At 38.4% G+C, this 13,499-nt stretch overlaps 1 long non-coding RNA gene across 1 annotated transcript in view; it reads right to left on the bottom strand.

Moving 5' to 3' along the window:
* Nucleotides 1–1,258: 1,258 nt before the first annotated feature.
* Nucleotides 1,259–13,499, bottom strand: part of LOC309805669 — a 45,362-nt gene continuing 33,121 nt past the window's right edge. Inside the window, exon 3 of the long non-coding RNA XR_014294281.1 lies at nucleotides 1,259–3,067. This is a non-coding gene — a long non-coding RNA (uncharacterized lncRNA). The remainder of the gene's footprint in view (nucleotides 3,068–13,499) is intronic.

The following is a 13,499-nucleotide window of genomic DNA, read 5'->3' as shown; positions in this document are numbered from 1 at the left end:
TGGTCCATTCCTTTGAAATGCCTGGCTCCCTTGTAGCCCCTGGAAATCTCTTCATTTCAGATAACGAGCAGGGGTTAACTGGTGTATCTGTCCCCACTTGCAAACTCTTAAGTTAAAGTATCTGGTTGACTTACCTTAGGTCATGTGTACACCCATGGTTCCATCAGTTTTCGCCTAATTGCCAAAGTAACTACTCTTGTTGGATATCGTAGTAGGGAAGGCAGTCAACTTAATATATTTCTGTACCCCCTGGCAACCCTGTCTTGAGCTCTCAGCCAGTGTCCTCAGTCTCCTGCTCTTATCACAAGGGTCTTCAACCTTTTATAATAGTGTTTCTCACAGTATTGTTCAGATCACGTGCATCAAAGTGTGTTTACAAAAAAAAAAAAAAATACAGATACTCAGGCCCTTACCCCTTATCTATTCCAGATATCCTATGTGCTGAATACTTTGGGGACTGGCATGAAAAACTCACTGTTAATAAGATTTTTTGTATTGGAAAGCATGCTCTGAGTTTCAAATAACCTATAGACAAATTAACTTCTGGAACAAATATATTCCAGATAATAAATATAAAACACTAGTGACAAAAACTATATAGCACTTTGAAGATTAAAAAGATATGTACTTTAATATTTCAGATGCTATCATGCAAAAGTTAACATGCAGGATTTTCTCCTTTATTTGCCATGCCATTTACTTCATACAATTGCCATAGGTCTATAAGGAATCTAGGAAATGTGCACTGGTTTAATCACATTTCTGCCTCTTCCCCATCCATCTTTATGACTCTGTATTTTGACTTTATTGTCTCTTCAACTCCAGTGCTATCTAGATACTCTTAACATCCCTGTCTCCGTACAACTATGTACTAGATCTTATCATCAAAAGCCACTGTTCCCCTGTGAATGTCATCCACAGCAGAACTCGGGCTGATCCTCCTTACCAACAGATTAATCATTAATACCCATTCTTCCCTGACTAGATCCTCTCCCTCACTATTCTTCTAAGTTTGTGTTTCTCAAATTTGAATACATATAACCCTGGGGATACACAATTTTAGATCATAGGAGCCACAAGTTAATAGTGATGTTTCTTACTGGAACATTTATTTAACTGAAGATTTAGTAACTTACCTGAAAGCAACCTACATGTTATTTTTGTCTTAAACACAGATAGGTTAAAGAGAAAGTTACAACTTTCACATTAAACTTTTTAAAAAAAGGTAAGCCTTCAAAAAATTTGAGCTATGTTTTCCAGGTTCCCAATCTCAGGCACATTATTAATTTGATAATGTGTTATGGATTTAGCTGATCTTCATGAAACACATGCATTCAACAGTTATGAAAATACCAGCTTAAACAATGAGAAAGTTTTAAAAAGCACATCAAGTCCGGCTGTCGTCTCCCCTCTCTATCTAATTCTAATTGAGCCCCAAGGTTCTCTGGTTTTCAAGGGGCTGGGTGGAAGCCAAAAGAAAGCAATTTCATTTTCAAGCAAGTGTATCTTTCAGTAGATCTTCAACGAAGTAAATATCCTCTGGAGCTGGTTTCATAATAGGTTCCTCTTATGAAGACTGGCTCTAACCGGTTCTTGGGAAATGTGCTTGCAGACAGGGATTGCCCAACTGATTTCAGTAGACAAGAAAGTACATAGGGCAACAGAGGTCATGCCAGTGAATGTACACCCTATACACATCTTTATGGACAAACTAATCCACCAAACAATGCCACATACTTACCTATTATTAGTATTTAGACAATACCCTCTAAAAGAGCTCAAAATATTCTTCATAAAAACTAAAAGTAAACAAAGTTGTTCAATCTTTTCCTGCTTAGCAGATTAAAAATTACCTCTGTGAGGGTTGGCCATATAGATAGCTGGAGTGCATAGCTGCCCGCACAGTTTAATTTGATTTCTCAGAACACAGCCTTCTCCATATGCCTGACCTCTAGTCCCACCATTAATCACCAATAAATTAGACTCTAAGTAGAAGTGTTATCTCCATGAGGTCACTGTGGAAACATATACTTAAGTGATCTGGGAGGGGTGTTGTTTTTTTTCCCATTTATACAATAAAATACATTAGTCATTGACATGGGTTAATTTACCTGGATTAATTGTCAGCTTGGAAAACAAATACTAAGATTCCAATGACATACGACATAAAATGGTAAGTTTTTAATGAGTGTTGATACATGGGTTTCATGGGCTGTTGCCCAGAATTAGAACTCCTGGTTGGAGCCCAGCAGAGGGCACCCTAGGAAACCAACACAAGGAGACTAGATATATAGTAGTGGAGACAGATTTACTAAACCTAACCTTTTCCTCCTTTGTAATTTTTGCTAAGCCAGCCCTGATCACCACAAAGCAAACTGGACAACTTCAAGGTTAAATGGTCATGAGTAGAGTGGTCAGGAGGCAGCCAATCACTTCTGAATTCTGTAAAATGCTAAGATAATAACAGTCATCATCATCATCATCACCATCACTCCTGTGAGCCATATATAACTTCTCAATTGCCTCTGGTAAAATCAGTCATTTTCATTCCTCTGTTATGTGATATAAAGTTGCTGGCAGCCACAGAAAACATAAAGATAATTAAGGCACAGAGGGGAGTCAGGACTGATAAGCACAGTCAAGGGAAAATAGTCAAAGGGCAGCTTAGATAACATTCTCGCTGATTGCTCCATAATGTCTATTGCTGGAAAGGCCATCAAATTCCTTTTCTCTTTTAGACCTGTTTGCACACATACCTGTAAGGTCTTTATAGAAACTGACAAATAAAGCCAGATTGGTTTTTAGAGAGCCAAAGGATACCTCATCCACACGGCATACTAAATTATTTCTAAGGAAAAGTATGGAGTTTGCTTTACATTCACGAAGATGATCCCAGAATAGAATTGAGTGTGCGCTTGCACTATGTCAAGGAGTAGGAAATGAACTTTGAAAATTTATCAAAACAAAATTAATCCTTGGACTTCCCCCTGGTGGACCAGTGATTAAGACGGTGTGCTCGCACTGCAGGGGGCACAGGTTCGATCCCTGGTCATGGAAGTTCTGCATGCTGCATGGTGTGGAAAAAAAAAAAAAAAAAAAATTTAATCTAAATCATCCCAATCATGTAGAGCAAAACATGAGAATCCAACATAACTTAATATAGCCAATAACCATTTTCCTTGCCATTCTCCCCCCACAAAAATTTAAAATAATTTTTTAAACAACGATCCTATTTTGTGACATAAACAAATGTGAAAGTGTTAAGCTATGATGAGAAAAGAGGATATAGGGATGATCAAGGCCTACAACTGTCCCTGTCCATGTCCTTATTACACCTTCTGTGTCCATCTTCCCCCACGATTCTGTAAATTGTGAGTGCAGAGCCAAAGTGATTTGATTTGGTAAATGCTCCACAAATACTGATTTAATGAATAAATCCAATACATTCCCTAAGATTGAGGCAGTATTTGTGGTGATCGCCCAATCAGAGGTACTAAGAAGAAGTCTAGTTGGGCGGTGGAACTTGTTGCCAAATATGTGTACTTAGAGACAACAGGTATCAGTGATATCCAGAAAGTAGCTCTGGAATGTGCCAGTGGTCGAGTGGCACGAGCCTAGAAACAAGAAATCTAGAAGGGGCAGCACACAAATGTATATGTGCATGGAAAAATAAGATCAGGATAATCTGTCAGCAGGTAGCAAAATCCGAACATCAAGCTGGTGTCAAGGAGAGATAGTCATTGAGAAAGCATCCATACAAAGAAGGCAGAGGCTAAATCCTAGAATATCAGATGATCAAGACAGGACTAGATATTTTAGGAATAGAATCTTCCAAAGCTAGGTTAAACAGGAGAAGAGGTTTGGTTTCATTAACAAGACAAGCAATTGTAGCAGATCAGCAACAGGTGTTATTGGTCCATTTTACAGATGGGGAAGCTGAGGCTCAGTGAGAATAAGTAACATGTCCAAAGCCTAATTTAAGTCTCTGATCCCAGGTTTAAAAATAAAGCCTACTACAGTCTAAAGCAAATTATCCCTCTTTTTCTTACTTCCACCTGCAAATCTAGGAAATCAGTAACTGGAACTAGTAAGTCATACTAGCTTTGTAACTTGAGTTTGTCTTCTCCAGACTCCTCAGAGCACTGTGCTAGCACTCCTCAAATCACCCCCTTAAATGATTCCTGAGCTAGGGATGGAGCTGGGTCTGCAGTAGTGTTTCTCAACTTTGCCTGCACACTGGAATTATCTGTAGTGTTAAAAATACTGGTGCCTTGGTTCTGCTACCGGAGCTGATCATTTCATTGACCTGAGGTGTGGCCTGTGCCTCAGGATTTCTAAGAAGCCCTCCAGGCAATTCTAATGTGTAGCCAAGCTGGAAACCACCAGCTACAAGCAAAAGTCAAGAGCCCTCAGCTGCTTGTAGAGGAGAGATATGAGGGCCAAGCTTGTATAATTCAATGAGCTAGGAAAAATACTACAAGACTCATAGGCTTATTTTTTTTCTTGGACAAGTGGACCATAACTTACTCTTTGCTTTTACAGTTTAACCTCTTAGAAAATATGCCAAAAGTAAACAGGTGTACAATTAACCTTGCAAATCAAAAGGTTCCATGTTTTTAGATTCTAAGTGCTAGTTGTGTGACCAAAGGCGAGGTTTTAGAACTGGATCTCCCAAATTTCTCATTACTATTCTATGCTTGGTTAAAACTCTTACATCATCCCACAATGGAATGTGACCCAAGTTAAGAACAAACTGAAAACATTTGCATCGCTTTCGTGATTAGTAATGATATTGGAGAGGGGTTGAGGTGTCTCAAAAGAACTTGTAATTTTCCCAACCTATTTGAGAGCTGATTCATGTTATTTACTAACTTTGATGCTCCCAAATGATATAACAAATGTATAATTTCTGGATATGTAACTCTAGATGTGTAATTTGCTTGGACTAAATCCAAATCCAGAAACTCATTTATTATTTAAGGTATATTCTTTTTTTAAAATTAATTAATTTATTATTTACTTTTGGCTGCATTGGGTCTTTGTTGCTGTGCGTGGGCTTTCTCTAGTTGCAGTGAGTGGGGGCTGCTCTTTGTTGTGGTGCGCAGGCTTCTCATTGCTGTGGCTTCTCTTGTTGCGGAGCACGGGCTCTAGGTGCATGGGCTTCAGTAGTTGCAGCACACGGGCTTCAGTAGTTGTGGCACACGGGCTCAGTAGTTGTGGCTCGCGGGCTCTAGAGCTCAAGCTCAGTAGTTGTGGCACACGGGCTTAGTTGCTCTGCGACATGTGGGATCTTCCCGGACCAGGGTTCGAACCCGTGTCCTCTGCATTGGCAGGCGGATTCTTAACCACTGTGCCACCAGGGAAGCCCTAAGGTATATTCTTAATATAGCAAATACAACAAAGCCCCTACCCCCAACTTCCATTTTCAGAATTCTTGTCCACAGCTCCCTAATAAAAAGCAATTAACTATGAAACAAGTACACATTTGTCTATGGTGACAATACATCCTGGTTTACCCAGGGCAGTCCTGGTTTATGCCTATTGTTCAAGCATAATTATTGATAGCACCCTCTCTCATTCTCAAAATGTTTCCATTTGGGTGATAAATTATCTGGTCACCCTACATATAACTCACTCAATCTGCATTCCCTCTACAAGTACTATAGGGAAACCTTATGATTGGAGTGTGGTCCCTTTATATTTAGAATGCTCCTCTAGCTATACATGAAAGTAAGATCACTGAAATATCAATCAGCTGATCAATATTCCTTCTTTAAAAACAAAATAATAGAGATTTCTAAAATATTTTCCTGTTTAACTCCATTAACACAGAAGATCCCATTAAATGAAAGTAAAAACCCTGTACTTTTCCAGCTTAAAACCTGCGTTCTTTATCTGTTTCTGCTAGAAACTAACCATGTGGCCTTGAACAAGAAGTCTATTCTTTGTGATCAAGTTTACTCCTTTGCAAAAAGAGTAGATTAAACTAGGTGGTCTCTATCATTCTTTGAGTGACAGTTCTGACAGTCTACATTGCTACTTTCTCTAAGCATTTTATTTTAACCAATGTTTTGCCAGTTCTGTACTTCTGCACTGTTTTAAACTAAGCTCATAGATATCTAAGACCAAATCTATTGAATTCACTTTTTCAGTCTTTACCATCATAATCTATACATGTGATAGTTAAATATTTTTGAAGTTAGTCTTGATTCCAGCAATATTTATTTAATATTTACTATCTGTGAAACTCTGTCCTGGGCACATGGATACTCTACTAGTTAAGTTTTTACTAATTAAATTTCATTTATTTGGCCATTGTTCACTGTCTATGGCATTATCTATGAAATATTTAGACTATTTTGAAAAATATGTAGTAAACTGTTTTTAAGCACTTAAACATATCAAAACATATCACTTGTTTTAAAACATGCATCTGCCAGTTATATGTGTATTTTTAAGGACAAGTGCAAAGTTTTGTGATTAAGCTAAAAACAATATGATTAGATTTATCCACCCCCTTATTCAATAAGCATATATTTAAATATCTACTATATCCTGGAACTGAGCTAAGCTCTAGGAATACAAGGTCAAATATAGTCCCTCAAGTAGCTCACAGCCTAGTGCACCTGTGCCTGTGGAATAACCTGTCACACCAGTAATAGATAGTGGTTCAAGACGAGGGTGACCAGCATGAGATTCTGAAAGTGAAAAGGGCACCAATCATAATTACACTAGCCCAGAAGGCATAATTGGGGCTGTCCTAGGCAATGCAGACTATGGTCACTCTAGTCAAGACAAAATATAAAGTGGCCTATTGCATCCACTTTATGTCTAAATCCAAGGATTGGTATCCTAACCCAACTGGACTGCTGGTAGAAAGATGGGCCCCAGTTAACAAAATGATAGTCTGTATTTCATGGTGTAATCTTGTTTTCTTGTTTCATTTATCCTTCCCCAAAGTATTCTTTTATAGAAGCATATTTTTTATACCCTAGTAAAAGGAACATAGAGAAATAAGAAAATGTCTTGAGGAAAAGTGTCCAAGACAATGAAGGTCGTAGAAAATGTGTCATTTGAGAAATGGCTGAGGAAACAATACCGGGTGGGAAGCATGATTTGCATCATATCTGACCCCTTACATTTTAAAGAACATTTTTTTTTTTTTTTTTTTTAGATGTTGGGGGTAGGAGTTTATTAATTAATTTATTTATTTTTGCTGTGTTACGTCTTCGTTTCTGTGCGAGGGCTTTCTCTAGTTGCGGCGAGTGGTGGCCACTCTTCATCGCAGTGCGCGGGCCTCTCGTTGCGGAGCACAGGCTCCAGACGCGCAGGCTCAGTAGTTGTGGCTCACGGGCCTAGTTGCTTCGCGGCATGTGGGATCTTCCCAGACCAGGTTTCGAACCCGTGTCCCCTGCATTAGCAGGTGGATTCTCAACCACTGCGCCACCAGGGAAGCCCAAGAACATCATTTTAAGGTAGGAAGGGGCAAATGCTATACTTCAGAGAGCAGAGCGTAGACAGGTTGATGGTTTTAAAATCCAAGGAAGCAAATTTTAATTCATTATAAGGAAGAACTTTATCACTTATTGGCAACAGAATGGATTGCCAAATGAGAAAAAAAATGTATCAACACAAGGAGTGTACAAGTGGAAGCTGAGTAACAGTCAGTGGTGTTAGAGAGGAGCCTGATGCTCCAGGTGGCTCTTAGAATCCAAGGTCCTCTAGTGAAATGGCTGTTATTTCTGCCTGGCCAGCATCCCATTCCTTCTTCTTCTGGTAGTAGCATCCCAATATTCTTTGTTGAACAACTTCTCCACTTCTACAAGGTTTGAGGTTTGATAGAGCTGAAGTCATCCTAGGGTTCTAGCAACGGGAATGTGATCCCAATATAGGCATTCAGTGTCCTCCATATTCTTGGCCAAAAATGGCACATGGATCATGCTGGGTAAATCTGTGTCAGACCTAGGACTTTCTAAGAAACTATTGGGGGAAAAAAAATTTTTTTTGACAAGATTGCTGAAAGAAAAAAATGTGGGCCCAGAACTTCTGGCAGCCAACTTGCGAGCAGTAGGGGAAGGCTTGCCCAGGAATAAAACCAATACAGAGGAAAGTATAACCCAACAATGTGGAGAGTAGACTGAGTCCTAGTGATTTTTAGCCCCTACATCCAGTGCTGCCTGAAGCCAGACTAACTGGATTTTTCAGTTCTGTATGCCAAACACGTTCCCTTTTTGAATTTAAGCCAGTTGAATTGAGTTTCTATTATTTGAAACAGAAAGAATCCTGAAAAATACAGGTCCCGCTCAACAAAACTTGATTGTATGGTTGGTTATGTATTCTATAAATCTAGCTTGGCAGATTTCTAGTAATTTCTAGTAGATTTCTATCATCTCTAGTAATGCTTTGTTGGTATTTAGATGTAGTTACTTATTGTAAATACTTGGAAATTGTAAAAGTTCATTACTTTAAAAATTGGTATTTTTACATTGACATGGAAAGTCCTTCCTCCTTTTTAATTTGAACTAACGAGGTTTTATTGCATAGTGTGTACATTATCTCAACCTGGTGATCCTCAATCTAAAAGTAGTGATGAAGGCATATATCTTATTTTTAGGATTTTTAGACTGATGAATGGTGTAATTTCATCTGAGCTAAAGTTGCACAGACTTAATAAATGCATTTTGTGTAATATTAAAATACTTTAAAATATGAGGTCTGTGACTGACTTTTTAAAACAGATTTTTTTAAAAAGGGATTGTTTTGAAGGTATTTTTAAAAAGTGATTCATAAGGTTGACAAAATGTTGGAAAGTACCTCAACAGATGCTATATTAGTTGGGACTCTTGATTTCTAACAATTCCAGCTAGAGTTAAGTAGAAAAGGAATTTATTAAAAGGACATTGACTAGTTTACAGACACACTGGGAGGGCTAGGGAGCCCAATTTCAGGCTAAGAATCCAAAGGAAAATCTCCAAACTAAGTCTGTCTTGTTTTTCGTAAGGAAATTATTGCTGTCATTGCCACGGTCACAAACACACAGAAAAAAGCCTCCTGTTCTTGGTTTCTTGCATTACTAACTACTTGGTCAAAGTCCAGCTATGAATTTAAGTCTCACAAGAGTGTTCTATCTTTAAGGGAAATTGCTAACATTCTCAGCTTCTATAGCAATAGACTCTTTGCCCCACTCTAATACTCCTAAATGGAGAATTCCCCAAATATAGAAAGGGGCTTGGTTGCTATATAGCCAAATGAATCACAGATGTCCTCTATCAGTCAAACCTTTTGCAGCCCAACATCAGTTTACACCTTCTCTTGCACTTAGCCTAAAGTAACTACTTTTCCCCATATAAAGGGAATGAGCTGAAGTCTTATCCAAATTGAAATCCAGGCTTTCTGGAAGATGTCCAATTCTTCTGGAGTTGTGCCATGGTCTTGTCTCAATATTCTATAAATTATCTACTAATATTTAAGCTAACCACCAGTAAAATACACTACATAAATCTCAGGAGAAATGGAGGGAAAATGTAGGAAAACCTGATAAAATATATAAATACACACCTGAAAGAATATATGCGTAGATGCAATCCTTATTTCTGCAACTCATCGTTGGTGCAGTATTTATGTTGTTGACTTGCCTCCTCTATCATCAATTTCATGTTTCTTTTGCCCTTACCCAAGAGTTTACCTATACCTTAATCCCTGAGAAAAGGGGCCCCTTGACCATCTTTCCCCTATTGGGTTTTTGTGGATTTCCTTTAACTTTTTTTTTTTTTACACCTTTATTGGAGTATAATTGCTGTACAATGGTGTGTTAGTTTCTGCTTTATAACAAAGTGAATCAGCCATATGTATACATATATCCCCATATCCCCTCCCTCTTGCGTTTCCCTCCCACCCTCCCTCTCCCACCCCTCTAGGTGGACACAAAGCCCTGAGCTGATCTCCCTGTGCTATGTGGCTGCTTCCCACTAGCTATCTATTTTACATTTGGAGGTGTCTCTATGTCCATGCCACTCTCTCACTTTGTCCCAGCTTACCCTTCCCCCTCCCCTTTAACTTTTAACACTGGAAATGGCAGTATTAAAAGGCACCTCAGAAGATCACTGGGTTTCCATTAACACCTTTTTGATCCCATTGTGTAATAGCAGCACTGTTTCCCCATTATAGCTAGGATCAATCATTCCTGTCATACCATAATCCTCTTTTTGACTACTCATCCTGTGCTTTCGGAATCAGAAATAGAAAAGTGGCAATCTCAGCTTCCAATTCAACTAAACCAGTCTTTACTTGATTCATGGCAGCAGCCTCCCCTAGCCTACTAAGACCCCTAAACCCATGGAGCCTAAGGGGACTGGAATAGGATGCAAAACTTTTGTGAATGAGCCATTAGGTGAATTTGTGGGAGGTGTCAGTTCCACTTTTGCCCCTTGCTTACCTGATTCATGTATTCTGGCTGTGGAAGCATCAGTGCCATAAATGTTTACTGGTTCAGAGCACATACCATATGTATACTATGGTATATAGTATACCATATATACTAGCACCCCAACTTCCAAGCTAACATAAGAACTGAGTATTTCATGTGCTGTTCCAAAATTCTGTAAGGTCAGCTGCTGCTGGATAATGGGAATACATGGTAAAGCCAGTAATACCTTAAGCACTAGTCCATTTTCTTACTTCTTTCACCCTGAATGCAATCCAATTCAATGCAATCCCTGTCAAAATTTCAATGACATTTTTCACAGAAATAGGAAAAAAATCCTAAAACCTATATAGAACTACAAAAGATCCCAAATAGCCAAAGCCATCCTAAGAAAGAACAAAGCTGGAGGCATCACACTTCCTGATCCCAAACTATAGCAATGCTATAGAAATCAAAACAGTGTGGTACTGGCATAAAAATAGACACAGAGATCAACAGAATAGAATCAAGAGCACAGAAATAAACCCATGCATGTACCGTCAACTAACATTTGACAAGAGTGCCAAGAATACTTACTGGGCAAAAGATAGTCTTTTCAACAAATGGTGTTGGTAAAACTGGATAATCAAATGCAAAAGAATAAAATTGGACTCCATTTTACGCCACTCACAAATATTAACTCAAAATGGATTAAAGACTTATATGTAAGCCCTGAAATTGTAAAACCTGAAGAAGAAAATGGGAAAAGAAAGCTCCTTTACATTCATCTTGGCAATGATTTTTTGGATATGCCACCAAAATCACAGGCAACAAAAGCAAAAATAAACAAATGGATCTACATCAGACCAAAAGCTCTGTACAGCAAAAGAAATAATCAACAGAATGAAAAAGCAACCTACAGAATGGGAGAAAATATTTGCAAATTATCTATTTGATAAGGGGTTAGTATCCAAAATATATATGGAACTCATATAATGTAGTAACAAAAAAACAAACAATCCAATTAAAAAATGGGCAAAAGATCTGAATAGATATTTTTCCAAAGAAGGTACACAAATGGCCAATAGGTACATGAAGAGGTGCTGAATGTCACAAATCATCGGAGAAATGCAAATCAAAACCCCCATGAGATATCACCTCACATCTATTAGAATGGCTATTATCAAAAAGACAAGAAATCACAAGTATTGGTGAGGATGTAAAGAAAAGGGAACACTAGTGCACTGTTGGTGGGAATGTAAATTTGTACAGACACTATAGAAAACAGTATGGAGGTTCCTCAGAAAATTGAGAATAGAACTATCAGCAATGATCCAGCAATTCCACTTCTGGCTATTTATCCAAAAGAAATGAAAATATGATCTCGAAGAGACATCTGCACCCCCATGTTCATTGCAACATTATTCACAATAGCCAAGGTCTGGAAACGACTTATATGTTCATCAACAGATGGACAAAGAAGATTATATATAATACACACACACACACACACTCACACACATACACACGCACAATGAAATATTATTCAGCCATGAGAAAGAAGGAAATCCTGCCATGTTCAACAACATGGATGGAACTTGAAGGCATTATGCTAAGTGAAATAAGCCAGACAAAGAAAGACAAATACTAGATGATCGCACTTATATCTGGAATCTGAAAAAACCAAACTCACCTAAACAGAGAGTAGAATGGTGGTTGCCAGGGGCTGGGGGGGTGGGGAAAATGGGGTGATGTTAGTCAAATGTTACTAACTTCCCATTAGAAAATGAATAAATTCTAGGAATCTAATGTATAATACCATGACTCTAATTAACAATACTGTATTATACACTTGAAAATTGCTAAGAGAGATCTTAAATGTTCTCACCACAAAAAAATGGTAATTATGTGATGTGATGGAGGTGTTAACTAACCCAATTGTGGTATCATTTTGCAATATATAAGTGCATCAAATCATCATGTTGTATACCTTAAACCCACAAAATGTTATATGTCAATTATATCTCAATAAAGCTGGAAAAATAAAAAAGAGATACCAGAGCTCACTCACATGCCGACTCTCGCTTGCTTGATCTCCCTCCCCCATGCAAGCACATTTGGAGGAAAGGCCATGTGAGGACACAGTGAGAAGGTGGCTGTCTGCAAGCCAGGAAGAGAGTCCTCACCAGAAAGCGACCATGCTGGCACCCTGAACTCAAACTTCCAGCTTCCAGATCTGTCAGAAACTAAATCTCTGTTGTTTAAGCCATCCAGTTTGTAGTATGTTGTTATGGCAGCCCCAGCTCACTAATACGACTCCCCACTTTTACATGAAGAACAAAATGCAGAATTCTCAGTGTTACTAAAGGAGGCCAACATTATCCTAACTTGTCTGTGACCAGCTTCTCCTGCATTCACTTAGCACCAGGCACACTGGCCCTCTCGACGTTCTTTAAACGCACCATGCCCAGTTCAGTCCCATCTCACGGGCTGTGCACTTGCTTCCCCTCTGCTTGAGTCAACTTCCTCAGGCCCTCTAATGTCTCAGTTCCTCACTTGGTCTCCGTGTAAAATCTTCTCTTCACAAAGATCTTCTCTGACCACCTCATCTAAAACAGCAACTCCCATTTTCACTCATGCTCCATCACTTTATCCTCTCACTCTGTTCTATTCTTCTTTGTAATGTTAATCCCCACCTAAAATTGTTTATTTATCATTTTACTTGTTTTCCTAAAGTATCTTCCCCACTGGAAGATAAACTCCATCAGGGCAAGAATCTAGCCTGTCTTGTATACTACTGTATTATAGGAATGTACATATTCCTATTGAAAATTCTAGCCTTCCATATATTGGTTTTAAAAAGCCATGCATAGTTCAAAAAAAAAAAAACTTTTGCACATGAAACAACAGGCAAAGTTTTAAAAATTACATGTTAAACAGAGTAATGAAAACTTTCTAGGAAAAATCAATAACATTTTAAGTCAAGCATTGTGCTAAAAATGTAACACTGCAGAGTAATGTATAGCATGACTTCATCAGAAATCCATAGAAGGAAAAGCCCTTAGTGTACTATTTATGAGAGAAACACCTAAAAAAT

Source organism: Mesoplodon mirus, assembly GCF_964341445.2.
Source record: "Mesoplodon mirus genome assembly, chromosome: 5".
Classification (NCBI taxonomy): Eukaryota; Metazoa; Chordata; class Mammalia; order Artiodactyla; family Ziphiidae; genus Mesoplodon; species Mesoplodon mirus.
This window is presented reverse-complemented; position numbering and strand designations above follow the sequence as displayed.